Genomic DNA, 13,409 nt, shown 5'->3' with positions numbered 1-13,409 from the left:
TTTTACTTTTAAAAAGTAAGCAGTCTTTAACCACAATTAAGAACAACCTGTCAGTAAGTTATGACTTATTACACTAGTATATACAACATTTTACCATTTATTTAGCCAAGGTTTCATGCAATTATATGAAGGCATGCTTTTTAGAGTCAACGTATCTGCAAGTAAACTTGTAAAATAAATAAGACCATTTGATATTTCAGCAACAACAGAAATTTTCTGATTTCAGCTGAAACATGAGTTATGCTGTTTTTTAAATGTATCACAAGTATATTTCTACAGTTAATACTTGATTTTTTTTTTGGCCTTTTTTTAGCCAAAAGGATGGATCTGAAAGCCAGATGATATAGTTTTCAGCTCATAAAATATACCATAAGCATCACTTCTGTTTCTGTAGTTGCTATCTGTTCAGTATCCTTCTTTTAAACAGGCTGATTCCCTTCTAAAGTGTAAGCATGAGTCTATCTTGACAAATTATCTCTGTAACTTGCTGCTACCTTTACAAGAGTGATGTGTCCTGTATAGTGAGAAGACACTCTTGTTGTATTGTTTGTGTTTTGACCAAATAGCTTTTAGATTTATAACCACTTCTAGAACGGTTATAATGGAACTTCTACCAAATGTTCCATACATGGTATGATTCATGGTACCACTTTGTGTACATCCTTGTGTTTATTAAAAAAAAACCTCATTTAAAAAAGTACAGGATGCGAAGCAATACAAAATTTACAAAACCTCCTTCCAGAATCATTTGTATTCCTTTAAATTGAGTACACTTGGGTTCAGAGCTAAAAGGGTGGGTTCCCTTCTTCTTCTGTTAGTAGAAAACAGATTACATATTAATTTCCTCAATTAGTTTAAATATTTCATGTCACTAAGAAAGCAATCAAAATATAACCTCATGAGCAACTGCTCTTCAAGTGTTATGGCCATGAAATTCACTGGGAAGTTTCTCACACGAGAATGTAAAGGCAAAATCAAGATCAAAATAATGGGAATTATATGAACAAAATAATCACTTTTGGTATCAATATTGAAGTCTGTTGATTGTATACTTCCAGAAAACAACAGATTTTATATTTACTATTGACTCCTTGATTACTGTTTATCACCTATACAGAATATGAAAGACAGAATAAATATTGTCACCTATGACAAACTAAAGGGAAAAGTTTAGCTCGGGAAAACACAAAGTCCTTATTTAAGCAGGAAAGTCTGATTTATTTATTTTTTTTCCTCACAGTTTCTGCTTAATCTGTGTGTATCCATGTCTGTGTGCGTGACTCCTGCGGCATATCAAAATGCATAAGATTAAGAGGGTGACATGTCTCAGAGAGGGTATTTGAATTATTTCAAGATTATTAAGGAGCTGTTCACAGTGCATAGGCATGGAGAAGATATTCATGTGCATGGTTGTAAAATGATGTTCATCATCATAAAAATGGATATACTCTTGGTTTTCTGGTATCTTTGCTTGTCGCTAGCTTAAAACTGATGTAAAGGCTCTGAAATATTTCCTGAATTATTATTATGTCACTTTGACATAATTTAACAGAACTATTAAATGTGACTTATGAATCGAATGACTTGCTCACTGGATTTCACTGTTCACAAAATTCATACTTTTTAACTTCCTTTTTTTTAAGTGTTCATTAAGTTGCTTTCTATTCAGCTGAGAGTTTGAATTTTTTCTGCCTTCTCCAAATGCCAATGCTTAGTGTTAAGACTGATAGCTTTACTGCCATGTAAGTAGCCCTTCAAAAACAGATGCCTGTTATGGAAAGGCAATGCTAGGAAGATACAGATGGACACAGGTTCTAAGGGAGTTACAACTATTAGCCCCAGGCATGTGCACTCACTGTTACCTGATGCGATTTTAGCCAGGCAGCAGCACAAAACAACTTGCCTCCCTTTCACATGCTATGGCTTTGCAACACACTTATGCCTCAAAATGAAGTACTTCCCTACATGCCTTAAACTGAGACGTTTTTCTACATGGTAATACTTCCTTTCATTGCTGCTTTACCCTAGCAAATAGAAGTAAGGTGACATACAAAGATTGAATACAGTAATTTTAGACAGCCAAATAATCCGCTACTGAAGTTAATACGAAGGGTTTTTTTCTTCCCTTACAGCTATTTATGCTGATAGAGGTGCCTTGGTAGAATATCATTCTTTTATATGTGAATGTCAGATCTGTCTCAGTAATTTCAAACTTAGTATTTCTGCCAGACAGGAGCCATTAAGCACTCCAGAAGTCTGAGAGCAAACTAAGAGAAACGTTCTTTATATCCTTTCTGATTATAAGGATTAACTGTATGCATCTTTTCCTTTATCTCCTCCAGTCATACTGCCTTGATGTGTGTTGTATGGATTAGCAAAACAGCAGAGTCTCAGAGGAACTGTGCTTTGCTGGTAAGTTTTAGGTGAAACATGTACTGTGGTCTTTGCTGTTGATATCCTTCCCCTCATTTGTATTGAGGTGAACTGAAGCACCCAAGGGTGTCTGATTGCCTGATGCTGGAAAAGGCCATTCCTGCTTAGTGCCAGATGACACCACTGCTTTGGGGAGTTTTCTTTTCTTTTTTTTTTTTTTTGTCTGGCTCTGGGAAAAATGGGGAAAACCCAAGCTATGAAACTGCATGCAGCTTCCTTGTAGAGACTAGTAGCCCAAAGCAGTCCATAGAGCTGCTATCTGTGGTGAAACACATCACCCTAAGACACTCCTAAACTCTTAAAAAGAGTTGGGGAATAGCAAGTTACACTGGGTAACAATCCATTCTACTTAAAGAAGATCTAGCTATTTATATTGCAGAAATAACAGAAAGCAAATGATAAATACAATGGAATACATAGTAAAAGTTAATCATATAGATGGCTGATGAGATTGTTTAAAGGAATAATCAAATATCAATGGTTACTTTGGTTAAAAACCATGCAAAGATTCTCTGATATATATGAGGAATAAAAGAGCTTCAATCAGAGACACAGCTATTATTAAACGTCAGTTATAAATAATCATGCAGAGAGGCGATCCTGTTCTGAAGCAGGGTGATAGCTCCATCATGTATGGTACCATAGATAGATTACCAGTTGTAGCAAAGGGAGCTGTGAGGCATTATCTACTAAAATTAAGTATTTTCAAATCTACAGGTTTTGACAGCATATACTTAGACCTTTTAAAGGGACTCAGTAAGCATTTTGTTTTTATTCCAAACTACATTTCTTCAGCCACAAACATATGAGGATGTTAAAACAATACAGATGTGTAATATTAAAAAAAACAACTCCAAACAAGCAAACAACCCCCCCAAACCCAACATTCAATAATGCCTGTGATCTGACCAAGAAGAAAGGAAAACATACAATTGCTGAGAAAATTATCCCAATCTATACTAATAGGCCTCCAAGCCAGAAAGCATTCCTTTCTTCTCCGCACCTATCAGACTGAAGTTAGAAATCTCCAGTTGCAAAGATACAGGCTCCTTCGTACAAGGATAATTCAGTGTTTCAAGAGCAGCACTGGAGATACGATACTGCTCCACTTTCTGAAACCTTAAAAAGGAGGCAAAACATTTCCTAAAAGCATTTTGTTTGTACTGGCCTAGATCATTATAGCGTTTTTTGGACTTTGAAATTTGTGGTTTTATGAATTCTGTTTCTCTCTTTTTTGAGGATCCACAGGTAAAATGTGTGTTGCACTCAGCATGGTTTTAACATTTGCAGCTACATAACAAAATGGTAAGTAGAACTGAATCTCCTTCTTCAGCTGAAACACCAATTCAGCTCATTGCCTAGGAGGGTCTGGAGGACTTTACATATTTTGTTTGTTTATTTATTAATTTGAACCATCAAAATTTGGTCAGATGACAGGGTGAGTTAGGAAGGTTCTATTAATATTGTTAAATAATCCTGAGAATCCTCTGCTTGGTGTCCTTATATGCTCAGGGTCACAACAACCATCACAAGCGTCTGGGAAGCTGACTTCCCTAGGTTTGGCTGGCAGGGGCTTTGTCTTGAATCTGAAGGTAGCAGGGCTTTTGTAGATGACTTCTAGATGTCTTGTTACTTCCTTGCCTTAAGCACTGGTCTCTCTTGTTTGTTGCCTGAAAAAATCTGTTTATTTATTCATCTAAGAAGTGAAAAACTTCTGCATAAGTCAAGTGACAGGGCTCAGTATAGGTGTGTCTGCAGGAAATTATGATGATCCATGACACTGGTTACCCAAGTTTTGAACACGCATGCACCACTGTGAAGCTTTAGGTTTACTTGTACTCTACCATGAAAGTCATAAAGAAATGAAGACTTCATACATTCTGTTCTTTAGTAAGCTGTGGATCATCAGTGATCTGAAGGCCAGACTCTAGATGTAAATAATGTAGTGGCTTCCTCTTTGTTTAAGCTCTGTGAACATGGTATGCAATTGAGTTTTCCTTCTGTCTTTTGTTTAGTCACTTCCATTTTTATTAGTTGGCCGCTTTCTACTCCTATTTCAGTCTTCTTTGTTACCCTCCTTGCCATCTCAAGAGATTTCTGCGTAGATAACTAGACCAAAATTGCTATTGTTAAGAAAATTTGCTGCTCAAGGACATTCTTTCAAATATTCCTGTTAATATGCTTGGAGAGCAAAGAAAAGTGACTTCCTAAAACAAATTCAATTAATTTCTTGATATTTTGTAGAAAAAAACAGTGCTGAACCATCTTTGATTCTAAGGGCTCAGTTTTTAACTTAGCTGTAGTGTCTGTGGGGGAATGCACTGAGAAATATTTATTGCCTGAGAGGCAAGAAAATCTAGGAAAAGCTGTGATCTAGTGCAAGAGTAGAGAACATGAAACATGGTGGTTTAGGGTGTCTTTTTTTCCCCAATCTAGTATGAAATAAGAGAAACCAGACAGTGTTGTTATTAGAGTCTTTGGATAAACAACTTCTGAGTGGCAGGATTCCACATAGTCCTGTAGAAATTACTATGGCTTGAAGCATGTGTGGAAACACTCCATGAGTATTTACGTATCTCATTTGACATAGGATAGAAAGCTATCCCAGAATGACTTCACATCAATTACTGTTTATTGAGACATTGTTCCAGTTTGCATACAAAAAATGGGCTTGTCATTATAACAAAATATTGTCCTTTCTCATTACTTTAACATACTTCAGTGAATAGTGAAAGTTATGAACTTTTTTCTGTTGAAGGTGGTATTTGACACACTAAATTATGCAACTGATCTTTAGATGGTGTGATTAAGTGTTCTGTAAAAATAAGTCTGCCAACTGTATACAAGCTACTTTACCTTGCATGCTTGATTCAGATATATTTTAATTTAGGTACAGCTAAGGGTAAGTGCTTGACGACATAAACTCTAATTGACTGATGCATGTATTTATATTCCTGGATCACTGATCAAGGGCAGTTAATTACTAAACCCAAAGTCCTGCCTAATTTAAGTCTGAGAGTCTAAAACATGTTGTGACAGCAAGCCTTGCCCTCTGCTGTGCCCCAGTGTATGGCTGGAGCTGTCAGGTTTACAGCTGGTGTGCAGAGGGTTGGAGACCCTCAGTAAGGATGTATGCTCTAACCAGAAGAGAAACAAATTTTTCGGTCATTTTGGAAGAAACCTAACATAAGAAGGAAGCTAGGACTTATCTGAAGGAATTTTTTGTCTGCGAAATATACAGCATACTTGGTGCTTCAGTGGCTTGGGTAATAAATAGTCTTTTTCTTTTTTTTTAATACTAGATAAAGACAACTTTTATGACACCAATACTACTGCCTGGGAGGCTGATGGGAAGGATACCATCGTGGTATCATAGTACAAGAACTATTTCGGTAACGTTTGATTCAGGAGCCTGTATGATTATAGTCCTGGTACAATGATGTTAGTGGTATGAACTCATAGATGAGTGGAGCCCATCCTTCAAAGTGGTCGTCTTCATGAGGAGACCTCAGTTTTGGCAAAATGGTTGCTCCTGTGAAACTCTGCTGAACTTGGGGGGAAAATTGGAGCTTTGCTATACTGAGCTCCATCAGAAGATTGCCTTGTACCCTTCACCAGCAGATTTAATTTTAAAGAAAATGTCTGTTACAAATGTTTATTCATCTTCTCTACTTTTAAGCACCAAAAAAGGAGTCCAGAGAAAAAATATGCTAAACTAACATTAAGGGTCTGATTAAACTTGGGAAATGCAGCGGTAAGACTCAACCAAACAATTCTCATTTTTCTGCTGAAGTATTGTACCTCGTTTAGTGTGCAAGGTTGCCTTCCCTGATAGACCATAACAGCTGCAATAACAAACCTTTAATGAGGTAAGGACTGTTTTAGCCTTGACTGTAAACGATTCTTACTTATGCTCCCCTTCATCAGCTATATCCTTAAGATGCATCCTTTCATGTAAAAGAGCTTTAGAGAGTAGAATGAAAAAGAACAAACTATAAAAAGTACATACTAATAGGACTTCAAATTTCAGCTTCAACTGTTTTGCTGGTATTATGGTTGATGGAAAATTACACTTGAGCACCCTCACTGCAAAAGTGGTTTTTGACTAAACAGAATTTTTGTATGAAAATAGTCTCTCCTCCTGGGGAAAGCACCTGACCTACAAAGGACAGCTAAAGAATAAGGCACAGAAATTTTCCTGGAAAAGCTACAGAAGTGTTTCTGAACTTTGACCAAAATATTTGGATTTTTATATTCTCTTCATCGATGTGTATAATCCAACATTTTGGTTATGGCCATCACCTACAAACTGAATTCATAGATTCACTGGAAAACTTAAGAATGAAATATAAGAATGCACATATGACATGAGAAACTACGTAGCAATGAATTTTGTTGGAAGTGACTGCTGTGCACAATAGTTTGTGCATTGCTCTAGGAGGCTCTTGGAGGGCAGATCAGATTTGATAGTGAAAGGCTGGAAATGCTTTGTGTAACAAAGCTATCCATCATGAGGAAAAAGTTCTGGGTATGCGTATTGGTCTGACTTAATAAATGGCACCAGACTATGAAACTTGCTCCTGCAGGAGCTGTGTGATTCGTTGCAGACTTCATTGTGCTTCAGTACAAATGTATGGGGAAATTGGCTCAACCTTTCCTAATAAGTCAGGGCTTGTTCATCTTGTTAGATGAGTAAGAAAAGTTAGCACCTCTTTGCTGTTGAATGGGCTTTGACCCAGCAAATCAGCTTTGATCCAAGGGGCATTTGAACATTGAAACAGGGCTATGCTTAAGCTCGTAGTCTAATTTTTGTCTGATTTGCTTTCCCATCAGAGATTTCTCTGGGAACGTTTTCTTACTCTTCTTGAAGACAGTCCTGTCCTTCTGGCATTCTTTTGTAGAAAAGTCAGCAAAACTTTTCTGGGTGTCTCTACAAATAGCAGGAATTTGTCCCTTAGGAAGGGTTGCAGTAACGACTTGAAAGATATCAAAATTAGGAGCTGACATTATGCTTAATGACAGTCAGGAATCATGGATTGGCACTGTTGATGTTGTAAAGGTAAGTAAGTGATATTGCCTATTTACTGTAATGGCCCACTTCTGCAATAGTAAGTTTAATAGGCAATATTTAATGGTTACTGAATTAAAGAAAAGATTTCAATTTTTTTCAGAAAAATATTTTTTTAGCAAGTGGTGTTTGTTCACTGTATATAACTTGAAACTGAAAAGTCACAGACTATGGAGTCATTCTAGCTGAGGGTAAGTAATATTTATGCTGCCATGGACCTCTGGGAGGTAAATTAATCTAGATGATTTCATTGGGTGTCTTTTACTCCTTCATGTTCACAGTTCCTAGATGCTGACAGCAAGAGAGCTTTCAATCAGTTGAACATGAAGCTGAGTAAAAAAAATGTATACTTCTTTGCAATGGATAATTAACCTCTATCATGCATTGCCCCAAAATATCATTGCAGACAGGAGTCCAAAAAGTCTTAAACTTTAATACACCTCTTCACAATATTTACAGTTGCATTAGAACTGGGAATTATAGAGGGATAAAACCATTCATACTTCCACTTGTTTACAAGACAGGAAGATGAAATACAATTGGTTAGTTTCAAATCTTCTTTATTTAGAAAACCATACATAATTCTATATGAGACAAATGCTTAAGGTCTGTGTGCCAAATTCTGCACTTCTTAACTGAGTGATGGGTTTTGCCTCACAAAGGCCTATGGAATTCAGCCCAGTTACGTTATTTTTTTCATGCACTGCTGTGTGCTGTAAATTAGGATGCAGTAGTATAACAATGCAAATCCTAAAAAATTCATCTATTTTCATGGGTAGGAAATTATATCTCTCGCCTGTCATTAACTAGCAAACAGCCGCTCCCGTTCAGTATTCTAATCACCACTGAATAGTTCGAAACATCTTTAAACAGCCATTTTAGCATGTTTGGTTTAAAAGACTCTGTGTTGCTGACAGAGCAATTGCACAGCTGGCTAGCTAGCTGTACTTTGAGCACTAATGCAGTTGGAGCACAGCTGTAGTGAAGTAAATAATGCAAAAATACTGACTTTTAAGGTTAGTCTGGTTTGGGATAGAATGAAGAACATCTTCCCATAAGTTTAGGAAGACAGATTTGTATTGCTGTGATAGTAAAACAGTACTAGAGTTCATGGAAGATGTACAAAAAATTTTCTGTGATGAATGCTTTCAAACAATCTGTTCTGAACATTGCTGATTTACACTACTGAAAGAAGCAACTTTAGAGGTGTCTGGGATGTACACTATCCATAGTGCATCAGGGTACTGTATATGCTGAGTACCAAATTCCACCAAATACATCAGTGCATTGCTTCTCGGTGAGATGCGTTGTATTAAGGTTAACACACACTGTTGAGAGAAGGATTATTGTTGTTGTGAGGAAACAGAGGGGACAAATTGGATGGGGAAAGAATAGATTTTTAGCCCAGGGCTTATCATAAAGGAAAAGAAATGTTTCTTAATGTACTATTTTGTAATAGAATACACAACCTGCCTTAGGCTTAAATAACTTTATATTTTCCAACGTACATAATAGTTTTGATGATTTTAATGTGTTCTCAGCATTTTAGCTAACTAAATTGGTATAATCTTTTTAAATCCCTCAGGGCTACTCCATCAACTTAGTGACTAACCCATGAATCAGTCAGGGAATGTGTGAAAATATACCCAGATTTTGGAACAGACAAGCTCCCACTGTAATTTCAGAAATGTGCTTCAGATCTGGGGAACTGCTCTTGAGTCTAAAGAAAGTCCTTTTGCTTTTTTGCAGTCTCATATCATATTTGGATTTTTATTTTGTTGTGTTGTAGATGACCTAAAAGGAATAGAAATGCAAGGAAGTCTGTTACAAGGGTAACACATTCCTCATCCTGCTGAGGACGGCATGCCACTGAAATCTGGTTAAGAAAGCAGAAAATTTCCCCAGAGGGCTCTAAACAGATAATAAAATAAATATTTTTAAAGTGGAGAAAAAGCAAAAGTTTGTGTTTTGCTTTTAAGCTTCCATAGGAGTACTTCAGCTGTAGGAAAAAAAGTAGCTCAGCTTCTGTGGTTATTAGCCCGGAGAGAACTGTCAATCATCAGCTTGACTCCCTTGAACTGCTCATTGCAGACCCAATTACAGTAGTTGCCAGTGTTGTTGCCTGTACTTTGGGGACACGAAAGGGCTTTGGCTTAAAATTCATTTCTAGAGTTTCACTTTTTTTTTTTTTCCCCAGAAATATTCCCTTCTTCTGATTTGGGGTTGGTTGGGAAGAAAGAGGAAAATGCTGTGTGCATACAAATCTGGGGTGCAAAGCCCTCCACAAAACTATGCCCAGCAAATGCTTCTGTAGCTTTCTGTCTGGGGCATCGTCTCTCCTAACTGTATGAATATAAAATGAAATTATCTTTCACAAATAGAGCAATTGTTTATTGTGAGAGGTGTAGTGAGAGCAGGGTGAGCCAGACAACAGAGGAGAAAGGTGAGTTTCAGGTGGGTCAGAAAAGACGTTCAAACTAAGGAGAAAACAAAGAGTACCTCCAGGGCTGGAATACGTTTTAGCTATTCGATTAAACATTTGGCTTCCTGCTGCTTGATTTCTCACCAATAACACAAAATCCCATGCTCCTGTTGAAGACTGGAGACTCAGCAAGAGCTTCTTTTCCTCAGCCTGTTCAGGCACCTGTCCTGCCCGTGGCTCCTGAGTGCAGCAGGCTTGGAAATGGTCCTCTTCCCATGGGGGTGCCAAACACGTGGCTCTGGATCCGGCTTTCAAAACCTGCTCAAAGAGAAATACAAGCAAGAGACAGGAGACTTGTTTTACTAACTGGCAGAGCAGAAGGAATGAAGGAGTGGTCATTTATTATTAGCTATTCTAATTATAAAAATTAACTGTAAACAGTCACCAAAACTCTGGTCTTCTGGCTAGAGTAGAAAAAAACCCTTCTTGTTCTTTCATAAGAGAACTCCTGTGTGAGATATTGATAGATTTGATTCATTTTTCCATACCTCCATGCCATAAAAAGCACTCTGCTATATTCAGTAGTGTTTATAAAGCACTCGGATCCTGGGATGAATGTAGCCAGATAAACATTAAAGGTATTTCTGAAAGGGCCAAGTATTTCCATTTGAAAGGGATGGTGTTCAGTGCTTTGAAGTCCTTTGAGACTGGGATAAATATTGGCATCATCAGGGTGTGAGGCACCTTTGACAAGTGTGGCAAGCAACCACCCTAAACATAATATAACATAAGTTTTTTCTAAGCTCACGTAGCGAACATATCAGAAGGTGGGATGACATTAATAGCACACCACTTCTCTGCCTGACTTTGCAGGACAGATGGCAACCAAAGTGTAGCCAGTGCCTCTATTTATATTAAAATACAAATATTTTCCCTTTATGTGTCTTAATTACTAGTACTTACTAAAAAAGTTGTATATATTTAATGAATCTTGTCCATAATTTGTTTCTGTTGATCATCTGTAGGCAAATAATTCTTTTTGTAGACATATGTAGATTAAATAATAAAATTCACAGCATTGAACAGTACCTGATGCCAGATAACTCCAACAGTGAAGCTATATCGGTATATTTGTATTGATAATTCAGTGCTATTAGCTCTACTTGCATAAAGAGTCATTAGTACTAGGAAATAATAATTGAAGTACTCAATGCCTGAATTAGTTTTATTAGGAGAGGAGTAGGAAAATGTGTCACTACTGTAGATGCTGAGAGGTTGATACTTGTAGTAGTGCAGCTCCGCACATCTTGCTGGAAAGAGAGGGGAAATTTGTCCCTCGAGTTGGAAAATCCTAATAAATCTATTTTTTAAATTTGCCAATGACTGTGCAAAGTAAATGAAGTTAAATCATTAAGAATTTTCCTGTTATTCCGATGAAATAAGGGTCATAACAAAATAAGTGCTTGATACATTGCTGGCTGAAAAATGTCCAAGAGATTTAGACCTGTCTTCCTGCATGTAGTAGGATTTAATATCTTGTTCCCAAGTATCTTTTTCTAGTTCATTATTTCGTAAAAAAGCTCTCTTCAACAAAAAAAAAATTAATGGTATTTGAGCTTAACATTATAAGGAGTATTTATTTTGCATAAAGACATAATGTTTGAAGAACTATTTTTCTTACAGAATTTAATAATTATTCCAGGAATATAAGAATCTCTTTACAAACAAAGGCTTAAGAGCCTTAGTTAATTATATATACTTCAGATTTGTAATATAAACCCAATTAAAATACATATGCTTTCTTCTAGTTAGAAACTCATCAATGTATCTAAGTGGGCACCTATTTTGAACTAAGGCAACTTATGCTTTAATACTTTCAGAAACCATATTAGTTTACTATGCCAAAGTATCGAAAGAATTGGCAGAATAAGTGGAGGTAATGATCCCTGTAAATGACCTTGAATTGTGAAATCATAAATAGACCATAAATGCCATTTTCAAAATATGACATGAAGTTTTAGTCTCATTATACAGCATGTATGTAACTCCCAGAAGTGATTCAGGCAGGGATGATACATTCCTAGCCTATACCAGCTTCACCATGAGAACAGGATGGCATATTAGTTATAGTTTCTTCAGCTATAATGTCTTAATTAGATATAAGTGATGAACTGATTTATATGTGGAAAACTTAAAATGTTGACTTGTTCCACTTATCACTTGAACTGCCAGCACTTCATATTTTCACATTTAATGTTTTCACATAAACTAGTAACATTTTCAGTAATCCCTACTGAATCTCTTTAATTGCTATATGGAAGAAAAATAAAAATGTTACATCAGGAAGAACTGATAAAGCACTGCTGTTCGGTTCGGGTTTGAAACTTTCCCTCTAGGAACAATGAAATTTATTTAACAACTATGTAATTGGACTTTGTTCTGGTAACAAACAGTACTTGGCAGAAAAATGCTGCCATTACCCTAGCAATGTGTTGTACACAAAGGCTGTCCCTTCTTGGCTGCTTTTTGAAGCCCTCAGAAGAGCCATAAATAGTAACTTTTCCTTTTGATTTTGCTGCTAGGTCTCTACAATCTTGGGCCAGTGGATATTTCCATGCCCTTTTCTTGGCTTATCCTAAAATATAAGATGAAATAGAGGCACTGAATTAGTTGTAATGAGTGCACAAAACCTGAGGGACCTCACCAGAAGGCTACAAGGAAGGTTGTGTGCAAGTATCACATGAATAAGAGGAGGAAGGGGAATGTCTGTTGTTTTCTTTCATGGACAGCAAATATAGGGAGGCAGCCTGCTCATGAGATATTTCATGTGCAGTCTATAGTGGTAATTTCATGGAAACCAACAAAAAATGCTGAGTTTTGGTGTCTTGGTTCCTCAAAAATTACCAAAAGTTGTGGAAAACAAGGTATTGTAATTTTATGTGCTTGATTTTCTATAGGAATGGGCTCACATTCCTCAGCAATTTATTTCTTATATCCTTTCTTGACTTCAACACTGATGAAATAATGAAGTTTCCTTCCAATACATTAGCACAATTAATGATTTCCTACTCTAGGTAGATACAAATAAAGACTCATTGGTGATTGTAAGTATAAATTGCTTCAAATCTTAATATAATTCTAATTAAAATGTGGATTTCAGGGCCCAGTAGCTTGTTTTCTTACAAATACTCCACTCTGAATATAGCTGCAGCAGTCTGCTTTTATGCAGCAGGCTTTGATTATAACTCTGATTCCATCTTCACATAGTCTCCCTCCTATATTAATGTGTCAATTCAAGTACTCTTTACTCTTGTCCTACATTTGATTAAAAAAGAAAAAAAAAAAAGAAACATCTGGGCTACATAATTTTAGAATAGGCTCCACTAGTAATGATGACCTTGGTTGACCTTACTTTTTGTTTTAGAAATGTGCATGCCACATAGTTGAGTGAGCTAAAGACCTATTTTCTAAGAGAATGTAGAAATG

Source organism: Gavia stellata, chromosome 5 (assembly GCF_030936135.1).
Source record: "Gavia stellata isolate bGavSte3 chromosome 5, bGavSte3.hap2, whole genome shotgun sequence".
NCBI lineage: Eukaryota > Metazoa > Chordata > Aves > Gaviiformes > Gaviidae > Gavia > Gavia stellata.
Note: the sequence above shows the minus strand (reverse complement) of the source record.